The sequence below is a fragment of the Rutidosis leptorrhynchoides genome, chromosome 6 (assembly GCF_046630445.1).
Source record: "Rutidosis leptorrhynchoides isolate AG116_Rl617_1_P2 chromosome 6, CSIRO_AGI_Rlap_v1, whole genome shotgun sequence".
Classification (NCBI taxonomy): Eukaryota; Viridiplantae; Streptophyta; class Magnoliopsida; order Asterales; family Asteraceae; genus Rutidosis; species Rutidosis leptorrhynchoides.
Window position 1 is genome coordinate 346297072 of NC_092338.1, and position 10598 is coordinate 346307669.

The 10598-nt window shown below is 29.8% G+C and overlaps 1 non-coding gene across 1 annotated transcript; it reads right to left on the minus strand.

Moving 5' to 3' along the window:
* Positions 1–10023: 10023 nt before the first annotated feature.
* Positions 10024–10130, minus strand: LOC139856668 (small nucleolar RNA R71). The gene has a single exon (XR_011762134.1). It is a non-coding gene; the product is annotated as a small nucleolar RNA R71 (small nucleolar RNA).
* Positions 10131–10598: the final 468 nt, after the last annotated feature.

Below are 10598 nucleotides of genomic sequence, written 5' to 3' on the forward strand. Positions count from 1 at the left end.
TAAGGCTACTCCGAATGAAAAATCAAAGTTGTCTTGCTGGAGCTGTGATAGAATTTGCTACTTTGAAAAGGAATTGCAAAGTTATTTTTGCTAATAAATGCCAAAGGATCTGACACAGATATGTGTTGAATTATGACTTTGGTTTCGAGAGCTTTTTAAGTACATAACTGTGAGTAATATGTGGTTGGATCATCATCTCGATTGCTCATTATTTGAAATGTCTTCAGAAATTTTTCGAAGGGTTTGAACACAGATTGTAATCGTTAATATACATTTGATGTTCTAACACAGTTTTGAAGTCAAAGTATAGCTCTGAAAGATGTAGGAATCTAAAAGTGATGGTACCGGTTATAGCTCGAATTGAATTCTGAGGTTTCAAAATCAGAATATGTAATTGAGTTTGAATGAGTATGGTTGTTTTGATTTCTATGAAAGAATGTATATTATTGTGAAAGTAGGAAGTATAGTTGATAATTTGCTTAATCAGATTCGAAGAATGTAACATATTAATTGTGAATTTATATATCTATCGGGTATTACCTACCCGTTAAAAAAAATTCCACAATTAATATTTTGTACAAAAGATTTTTTTTATTACAGTCTTTATGAAAATATATAGGTATATATTCTCTTCAGATGTAACATAGATTTTAATGAGTTAATACTAAATTAAACTCATTCGATATACAGTTGGAACTAGAATTGATTAATCCCTTAAAGGCTTTAGAGATTACATAAGTATTTCTTCAATAATATTGAAATTATGAATCAATACTTCGTTATTTGTTGAGGCGTGATGTTGGTTTTCGTTAAATTCTTGTGAACTTCGCAAAGTACGAATCATGTTATCTGAAAAGTTTCGGGTACATCGATGATGAAAGTGTAAAATCAAATATATACTTGATTTATTATGAATTGGAATTTGTTGAATTGAGACAGAGATTGTAGTTAACGATGGTTAAGTTGCGGCGAAGGACGTACATTATTGCATATTTGTAATATGAATTAACCGAGTAGTTAAGATTCACACACAATAGCTTAGCACGGAAAGATTTATTTTTATTTCAAAATATATATATATATATATATATATATATATATATATATATATATATAAAATATACATATAATTTCTTCAGAGGGAATGAGTTAATTCTTCATAACTCGTTGATAAAATATACGCGTTATTGATTCGTAATGATATCCACAGTGATTCTTGAACTGACAGAGTTTGTGATGTTATAGGTGTTGCTGATTCTGATGCTGACTGCACTGACGATGCTGGTGATGCTGACGGTTCTGTTGATGCTGTTGGTAAAACAAGTTTAGCTTGTTAACCACACACCATTTTTGTCAGGGTTTCTACTCTTCCTTCTATCATTTTTGTTCGCTTAACTGATTTATGATTATGGCTAGATTAGATAATCTCTAAGACTTTAGAGATTACATAATCGCCGCGAAATGTTTCTCCAATGAAGTTATGAATTAATACTTCGTCAGTTATTGTTGTTGGTACTCCTTGGTATCTATGGTGTGTATGACGTTGATGCTCGTGGGACAGATTGTGAAGTTGAGGTTTACGACGCGATTGTGGTTGGAGGTGGTAATGGTACTGTTGGCGTTGATGATGGTGGTACTGGTTATGCTGCTGGTGCTGCTGCTGGTGTTTGTAATCTTTGCACCATATTCTCCAAAGCCACTACCCGAGCGCGAAGCTCGTTGACTTCTTCTATTACACCGGGGTGATTGTCGGTTCAGACGAGTGGATAAATAAAATCTAGAATTTGATGTAGTATATAATCGTGACGAGATACTCTGGAAATGAGAGAGAAAATGGTGTTTCGGATTGGTTCGCCGGTAAGTGCTTCAGGTTCTTCGTCAAGAGGGCAATAGGGTGGATGGAAGGGATCACCTTCTTCTTGTCTCCAATGATTGAGGAGGCTACGAACTGATCCTCAATTCATCCAGAATAGATGATGGCTGATTGGTTGATCCATTCCGGTCACACTGCTTTCAGAGCTTGAGTGGGATTCCATTTCGGAATCCGAGGAACTTGAATTAATGATGAATTCTATTTCGTACGATTGAATAAATGATTTTTTGATATAAAAAATGATTTTTCGGCTTATCGGGTGGTATTCTATTTACATAGGATATCTATATATATAGATCAAAAGATTTCGTAGATTACGAAGGAATTTACGAAATATATCAGGCAAAGTTTAAAGTAACAGATACGATAAGATATGATTTAGCAGATACGCTAAGATATGAATTTTGTCTATACACTGCTCATGCAATTAATGTAGCAAGACGTGTCCAGACTAATAATGATAAGCAGGTAATTTCCTAAGGATGATAAGCAGATGATTTTTGACTAGAAATGATAAGCAAAACTTTTGACATGCAGACACACGGTCGAAGTCCAGACTCACTAATGCATCCTAACGACTTATCAGTTAGATACACTAATGCAGACCTGGTTCGCTAAGACCATCGCTCTGATACCACATGAGACGACCCGTCCTAATCCATAAGAACGAATACAATAATATATGATTATATCGCGAGGTATTTGACCTCTATATGATACATTTTACAAACATTGCATTCGTTTTAAAAGACAATCTTTCATTACATCGAAAGTTGACAGGCATGCATACCATTTCCTAATATCCATCTATAAATGATCTAATCTGTCATTTACTTAATCATAATCTTTACTGAACTCAATGACTTGAATGCAACGTCTTTTAAAATATGCCATGAATGATTCCAAGTAATATCTTTAAAATGAGCTAATGCACAGCGGAAGATTTCTTTAATACCTGAGAATAAACATGCTTTAAAGTGTCAACCAAAAGGTTGGTGAGTTCATTAGTTTATCATAATCATTCATTTCCATCATTTTAATAGACCACAAGAATTTCATTTTCATTTCTCATAAATATACGTCCCATGCATAGAGACAAAAATAATCATTCATATGGTGAACACCCGGTAACCGACATTAACAAGATGCATATAAGAATATCCCCTATCATTCCGGAAAATTCTTCGGACATGATAAAAACAACATCGAAGTACTAAAGCATCCGGTACTTTGGATGGGGTTTGTTAGGCCCAATAGATCTATCTTTAGGATTCGCGTCAATTAGTAGATCGGTTTACTAATTCTTAGGTTACCAAGCAAAAGGGGCATATTCGGCTTCGATCATTCACCCATATAATGTAGTTTCAATTACTTGTGTCTATTTCGTAAAACATTTATAAAAATTGCGCATGTATTCTCAGCCCAAAAATATAAAGGGTAAAAAGGCAAATGAAACTCACCATACTGTATTTTGTAGTAAAAATACATATAACGTCATTGAACAAGTGCAAGGTTGGCCTCGGATTCACGAACCTAAATTAATTATATATATTTATGTGTTGGTCAATATTTGTCTAACAAACTAGGTCAAGTCATAGTGTATCACAATCCTAATGCTCGAGAATAATATGTAAAGGTCAACAAAAGTCAATTTGACTCAAAATAATTTCCAAAATCTATACATGATTAATATATAGTTTAAATATCGTCGTTTTAATATTTACGATAACTTTAATATTTACGTTACTTTTAATATTAATTTTAAAATAATAATTCTATTTAAAATGATAATAATAATGATATTTTATAATAACAATGACATTTCTATTAAAATGATAATTTTTGTTAAAATGATAGTTTTTAATACTAACGATACTTTTAATAATAATAGTAATGATAAAAATAATAAGAACGATAATTTTATCTAAATCAATATATTATAATATTTTAATTTCATCATGATACTCATACTCATTATTTTCTAATCGTTTCATTTATTAGCTTTTAATCATCTTTTATATCATGTTCATAATAATGATAATAATAGTAATCAAAATAATTAGGTGTTACTAATATTAGTTTTAATTACAATAATACTAATAATGATAATTACTATGATATTATTAACGATAATACTAATAACTATTTTAATGATAATAATAATAACAATAACAATAACAATAACCATTTTTAAATAATGATATAAATATATTAATAATGATAATAATAATAATAATAATAATAATAATAATAATAATAATAATAATAATTAGATAATAATAATAATAATACTAATTATAACTTTAACGATAATAATAATAAAAATAACAATTTTTTAATGATAATTCCTTTTATTGATAATGATAATAATAATAATAATAATATAAAACTAGAACGACGATAATAACGACGATAATAATAATCATTTTTAATAATAATACAAAAATTCAATTGACTATAACTTCAAATTCGTTCATCGAAACCATTCGATATCTAAATGAAAAGTTCTTAATTTTTCGCTAGCTTTCCAACGACATGCATATCTTATACCTTATCTCAACCGCATACGTAACTAATTCAGGATTCAACATATCCTATCTAATGGCAATATCAAAAGTACAAGCATGCATAATCCTATATTCTTGAGCACTAGTCAGGGATACACTATTAATATATAAAAATTAAATTATGAGTACTCACGTATCAATATTGAGATTCAATATTGCAGGAAAAGTACGTAGACGCAACGGAGATGATAAACACTAGTTTGACTTACGAGCAATACTCCCGAACCATACCCGTAACCTCCATAGCTATAACCCATAATTTCCTTAGCTCTATCCTGCTCGAAAAACAATTTCGAAATCACTCGGACAGCATCCCGTCGTAATATTTTATGTATACTAATAATATCTTGAAATAATACGGAGTAAATATATATATGTAAATCAATTGAGAGAGTTTAGAGAAAATATTTTCAAGTTTCTATGAAATAATGAAACCTATTGAATTCTATTTATAATATATTTTTGAATTATTAAAGTGAATTATTAAAGTATGAATTATTAAAGTGAATTATTAAAGTGAATTATTAAAGCATGAATTATTAAAGTATGAATTATTAAAGTGAATTATTAAAGTTAAAGTAAAGTAAAACTAAAATAAAGGTAAAGTTTAAGTATAGTAAAAGTATAATACTATGTACGTATAATACGCGTATAAATATATATAATATTAATTTAAATCGTTATATATATTTAATAAAATAAAATATAAATATCGTTATCTTTATCATACTGGTTAAGTAATGAGTTGTCATAAGTGGTTCTAGATATTTATAAAAATTATATACGTTTTAATAATAAAGTTCTTTTTAAACCAAAAACATTTTTGTACGTTTGAAACTAAATCAAATAAATATGAAAATTTTGTTTTCCCAAACTAAACATATTTAAGAATTATTTTGTTTAAAGGTTAAAATAATGGAAATTGTCATATCATAAAACGTTTTAGAAAAGTAGAATCATATATATTCATAATAGGTTTCAAGTCTTTAAATTACAGTCTGTTGGTTAAGCATGAGATAAAGTCCAAAGGTTAAATAAACGTATGAAATCATCTTAATGAAAAATGTTGAGTTACTTAACTTTTCGATATCGATTTCCTAAGTTATCTATATTCCCAAATTTCACTTTCACCCTAAATAATATGAAAGTTAACTAGTTAACACCTATATAGGAAATTGAACAGGAAACTCCACTAACCCTTGTCTAGTTCCCGTTAATTGACACATTTGTTCTTACTTATAAATCACTTTACCATTTTCCGAATGTTGTCAAAGAGAATAGATTTCTTAAATCACAGTGGACCTCATAACATAGACCCGTAATCATATTACAATGTATCTGATAATTCAATCATTTGATATTATCTTCTAATTCCATCGATAAACATATTGAAACAAATACGTTCGTTTAAAGTATTATACGTTTAATACTTTATTAATATTCTCAAGTTATAATATATATATATATACATATATATATACATATCTATTTATATATAACAGTTCGTGAATCGTCAGAATTTGGTCGATGTTATAATGAATGTATGAACACAGTTTAAAATTCTTGAGATTTAACTTAACAAACTTTGCTTATCGTGTCAGAATAATATAAAGATAAAGTTTAATTTTGGTTGGAAATTTCCGGGTTGTCACAATAATACTGATGATGATGTTTTTAGCCGGAAAAAAAACATACCGAGTGAAGTTGCTCGCCAGAATTGTTGTGAAAGGAAATTTGAATTGGAAGATGTTTTTAAACTCCCTCATGACTCCTAAACATTTGGAAAGTTATTCAATAAATTAATTATCCTTTTTAGCGGCCCTTTTATTTAGCTTCTTCTTTAATTTTTTTTATTTAATTAAAAGATTGATGATGTCATGGGACGTAATTAGGGGCTATGCGTGAATGTTAACTTGCAACGTGATTGGTGGATTAGTAAAATGCTGACATCATCATGTTAGCATTTTAATGTTATATATAGATTACAAGGGAGACAAAATGCATTAAGGAATATGCATTTGCCATTCTGGAAGTACAGGAGATATACAATCACAAGCTAAACAAGGATAAATCTAATTGCCATAGTAACATGTAGCAATACAATCGAAAATAAATGTAACCGAGGTGTCAGCGCCGATGTTAACCATGATCATCATAAACGGTAGGAATAAACGGTAGGATGTTAACCGAGACATGAACCAACTTTCAATGCTCGACGCAACGGAGCTGAAAGTACAAGTCAACTATGCACAAGAATATAATATAATATTTAAATAATTCATAATAAGATTAATAATAATAATAAAAATAAAAAGTTGTTAATTGAGCATAGTTAAAGGGTCATAAGTGAAAATTTCAAATCAATAATTCGCAATGAGATATTATTGATTCAACTTTGAATGGTAGCCAGCTAACATTCCACCTACAACAGTATCAATCATTTGCCTATAAAAGCAAGACACGGAGTAATGAAGAAACGACACCTTTTTCTTTTCCTTTCTCAACGTAAACATATATATATATATATATATATATATATATATATATATATATATATATATATATATATATATATATATATATATATATATATATTATAATTTTAATTTTAATTTAAGTTTAATAATAATAAGGTTATAGTGGCGAATGTTTTAAGTTTGTAAGTCGAAATTCTGTCCTTGTAAGACTACGCGATTAATACTCATTGTAAGTTATGTTCAACCTTTTTAAATTAATGTCTCGTAGCTAAGTTATTATTATGATTATTTAAATCGAAGTAATCATGATGTTGGGTTAAATATTAAGATTGGGTTATTGGGTTTTGTACCATAATTGGGGTTTGGACAAAAGACCGACACTTGTGGAAATTAGACTATGGGCTATTAATGAGCTTTATATCGACTAAACGATACCTCGTTAATTTAATATAAAGGTTACAATTTGAAGTATCTATATATAACCACATACGCTTAATCGGGTTCGGTGGGTGGGATATTTATAAATACGAATTATTGTTCATTTGATCGGACACGTGGATGAATTAATAGTCACTGGACTCATTAAAACAGGGGTGAATTACATTCAAGGGTAATTGGTGTAATTGTTAACAAAGTATTAAAACCTTGGATTACACGCAGTCGATAACCTAGTGTATTCATTAAACAAAGTATTAAGACCTTGTTACAGTTAGAATCCCCAATTAGTTGGAATATTTGACTTCGGGTATAAGGTTAATTTGACAAGGACACTCGCATTTTATAATTATGATCGATGGACTATTATGGACAAAACCGTATGGACATATCGAATAATCCAGGACAAAGGACAATTAACCCATGGTAATAAATTAAAATCAAAACGTCAAACATCATGATTACGGAAGTTTAAATAAGCATAATTCCTTTATTTTATATCTCATCGTACTTTTATTTACTGTCATTTTGATTATCGCACTTTAATTTATCGCATTTTAATTATCGTCATTTACTTACGCTTTAAAATAAGTTATATTTATATTTAATATTTTGCATTAGGTTTTAACTGTGATATAAGTCTCAAAATCGACAAACCGGTCATTAAACGGTAAATCCCCCCAAAGTTATCTATAATGACTATATATATTACTAAATCTAGTTTAACTACTTAATTAACTAATTTGACCTAGTAAGACACCCAATAATAGTGTCCACGGATCGACCTCCCAAACTTTACCTTAGCTATATTATTACACGATAGGTATACTTGCCTTTTGTGTTTTAGTTTAATTTAGGTGATTTCCTGTAGTAAATAAATATAAAACTGATAGTCGTTTCATATTCACCCTAGAGCACACATCAAGTTTTTGGCGCCGCTGTCGGGGACACTTTTTGTGTCTTCACGGGATATTTAAGTTTTTTTTAGTTTTTGACTGATTAAAGATATATTAATTTAAATATAATAATTTAATAAATATAATAATATAATAATATTGAAATAAAATATAATAATATAATAATAATTTTGAATCAAATTTCAATCGTAAAGTTTTGAAAAGTCGTATTTATTAAATACTTCAGGGGTATATTATGTAACTTATAATTAATAATTTCTATCATGTCGTTTTCATGTGAATAGTAAATTAATTAATTTCGTTTCATTTACTATTCAATGAATAGTAAATGAATTAAAAAAAATAATTAAATAGTTTTTGCTTTTCTATTTTTTTTAAGTTAAAAAAAAAAATTTAAATCTTAAAATCTTGAAAAACACAAAAATATTGTAAATTTACGATTCACTTAGAGTAATTTTTCCTTAGTTTTAAGTTTCCTTTAGTTTTTACATTTAGAATTCCTTAGTTTTTATTTTTTTTCCTTAGTGTTATTTACCTTAGTTTTAAGTCTAGTATTTTGTCGTAGTTTATTTTTATTTCTAGATTTCTAAGATTTGCCGTAAAATCCCTTAAGTGCCTTTTCTTTAGATTAAGATTTAGGTGCTTTAGAATTTTGCGATGCTGTTTATAAATTTTAGTACCTTTTAAGTTTCGACGCGCTACTTTCTTATTTTTATTTTTCGACCTCTTATTTTTTCGACGTTTTTCGACGCAATCTTTTTCTTTCTTATTTCTCGACGCTCTAGTTTTTAGGACATAGAATTTTCTATTTCTTCTCTAAAATTTTAAACGAAAAATTATTTTAAGCGATTAGATTGATAGACATCCAAATTTTTTGGTTCGTAGTAGTAGTTGGATTTGTTAGTGGCTAGTTGTGGGCTTCCGATTTAAAGGGTCCTGGCTACCTGCAGCATCTTTTGGCTATTCGAAACGTGGGCAAAATCAGAAAAGTCTATTAATTTGATAACTTATATAATTTTTTTTATTTTTATAACTAATAGGATATTCTGTGAATGCACCGAGTAAAACGTTCACCACCTTTCATACGTTCACCTCCTGTAACCAGATCAAGACATCTAGCCAATATTGTCGCCGTTGATTTTTCTTTAGAATCGCCATCCAGTCAACCAAGTACTCCAATTCAAATTTCCGATAATCCATTTTTTGAACCCGACCTCACAATTGAGAATCCGGAGGATATTCAGGGACAATTCAGAGATCCTGAACCACTAATCATTCCTCCTGAACCACAAATCACTCATCCAGAGATTGTCGAGGAAGAAACTATTAAATTAGAATCCTCTAGTTATTTAGATTCAACCAATTCAATCATGGAGAATCTGGAACCTTTAAGTATGGAAGACCGAATGAGAGCTAAACGCACTGGCCAAGGTCATGCAATTACTCAACCAGACATTAATGCGCCAGATTATGAAATCAAAGGACAAATCCTACATATGGTAACTAATCAATGTCAATTTAGTGGTGCGCCGAAGGAAGATCCAAACGAACATCTTCGAACCTTTAATAGGATTTGTACACTATTTAAAATCCGAGAAGTGGAGGATGAACAGATCTATCTCATGTTATTTCCCTGGACTTTAAAGGGAGAAGCCAAAGATTGGTTAGAATCGTTACCTGAAGGGGCGATTGATACATGGGATGTTTTAGTTGAAAAATTTCTTAAACAATTCTTTCCGGCATCTAAAGCCGTGAGACTTCAAGGAGAAATTGTTACGTTCACACAAAAGCCAAATGAAACTTTATATGAAGCATGGACAAGATTTGGAAAGTTATTGAGAGGATGTCCGCAACATGGTTTAGACACTTATCAAATAGTACAAATATTCTACCAAGGATGCGACATCACTACACGAAAATACATCGACATAGCAGCTGGTGGTTCCATTATGAAGAAAACTGCAACTGAAGCTTACAAAATTATTGATAACACTGCTTCTCACTCACATGAGTGGCACCAAGAAAAAGATATCGTTAGATCATCTAAAGCGGGTAGAGCCGATTCTAGCCATGACTTTGATTCCATTTCCGCAAAGATAGATGCTGTCGAAAGACGAATGGAAAAGATGACTAAGGATATTCACTCAATACGAATTACTTGTGAGCAGTGTGGAGGACCACATTTGATAAAAGATTGTCTCAGTATTGAACAAACAATGGAACAAAGAGAGAATGTTTCATACATGAACCAAAGGCCTGGAAATAATTATCAGAATAATTATCAACCGCCAAGACCAATCTACAATCAAAATCAGAATTATAACCGAAA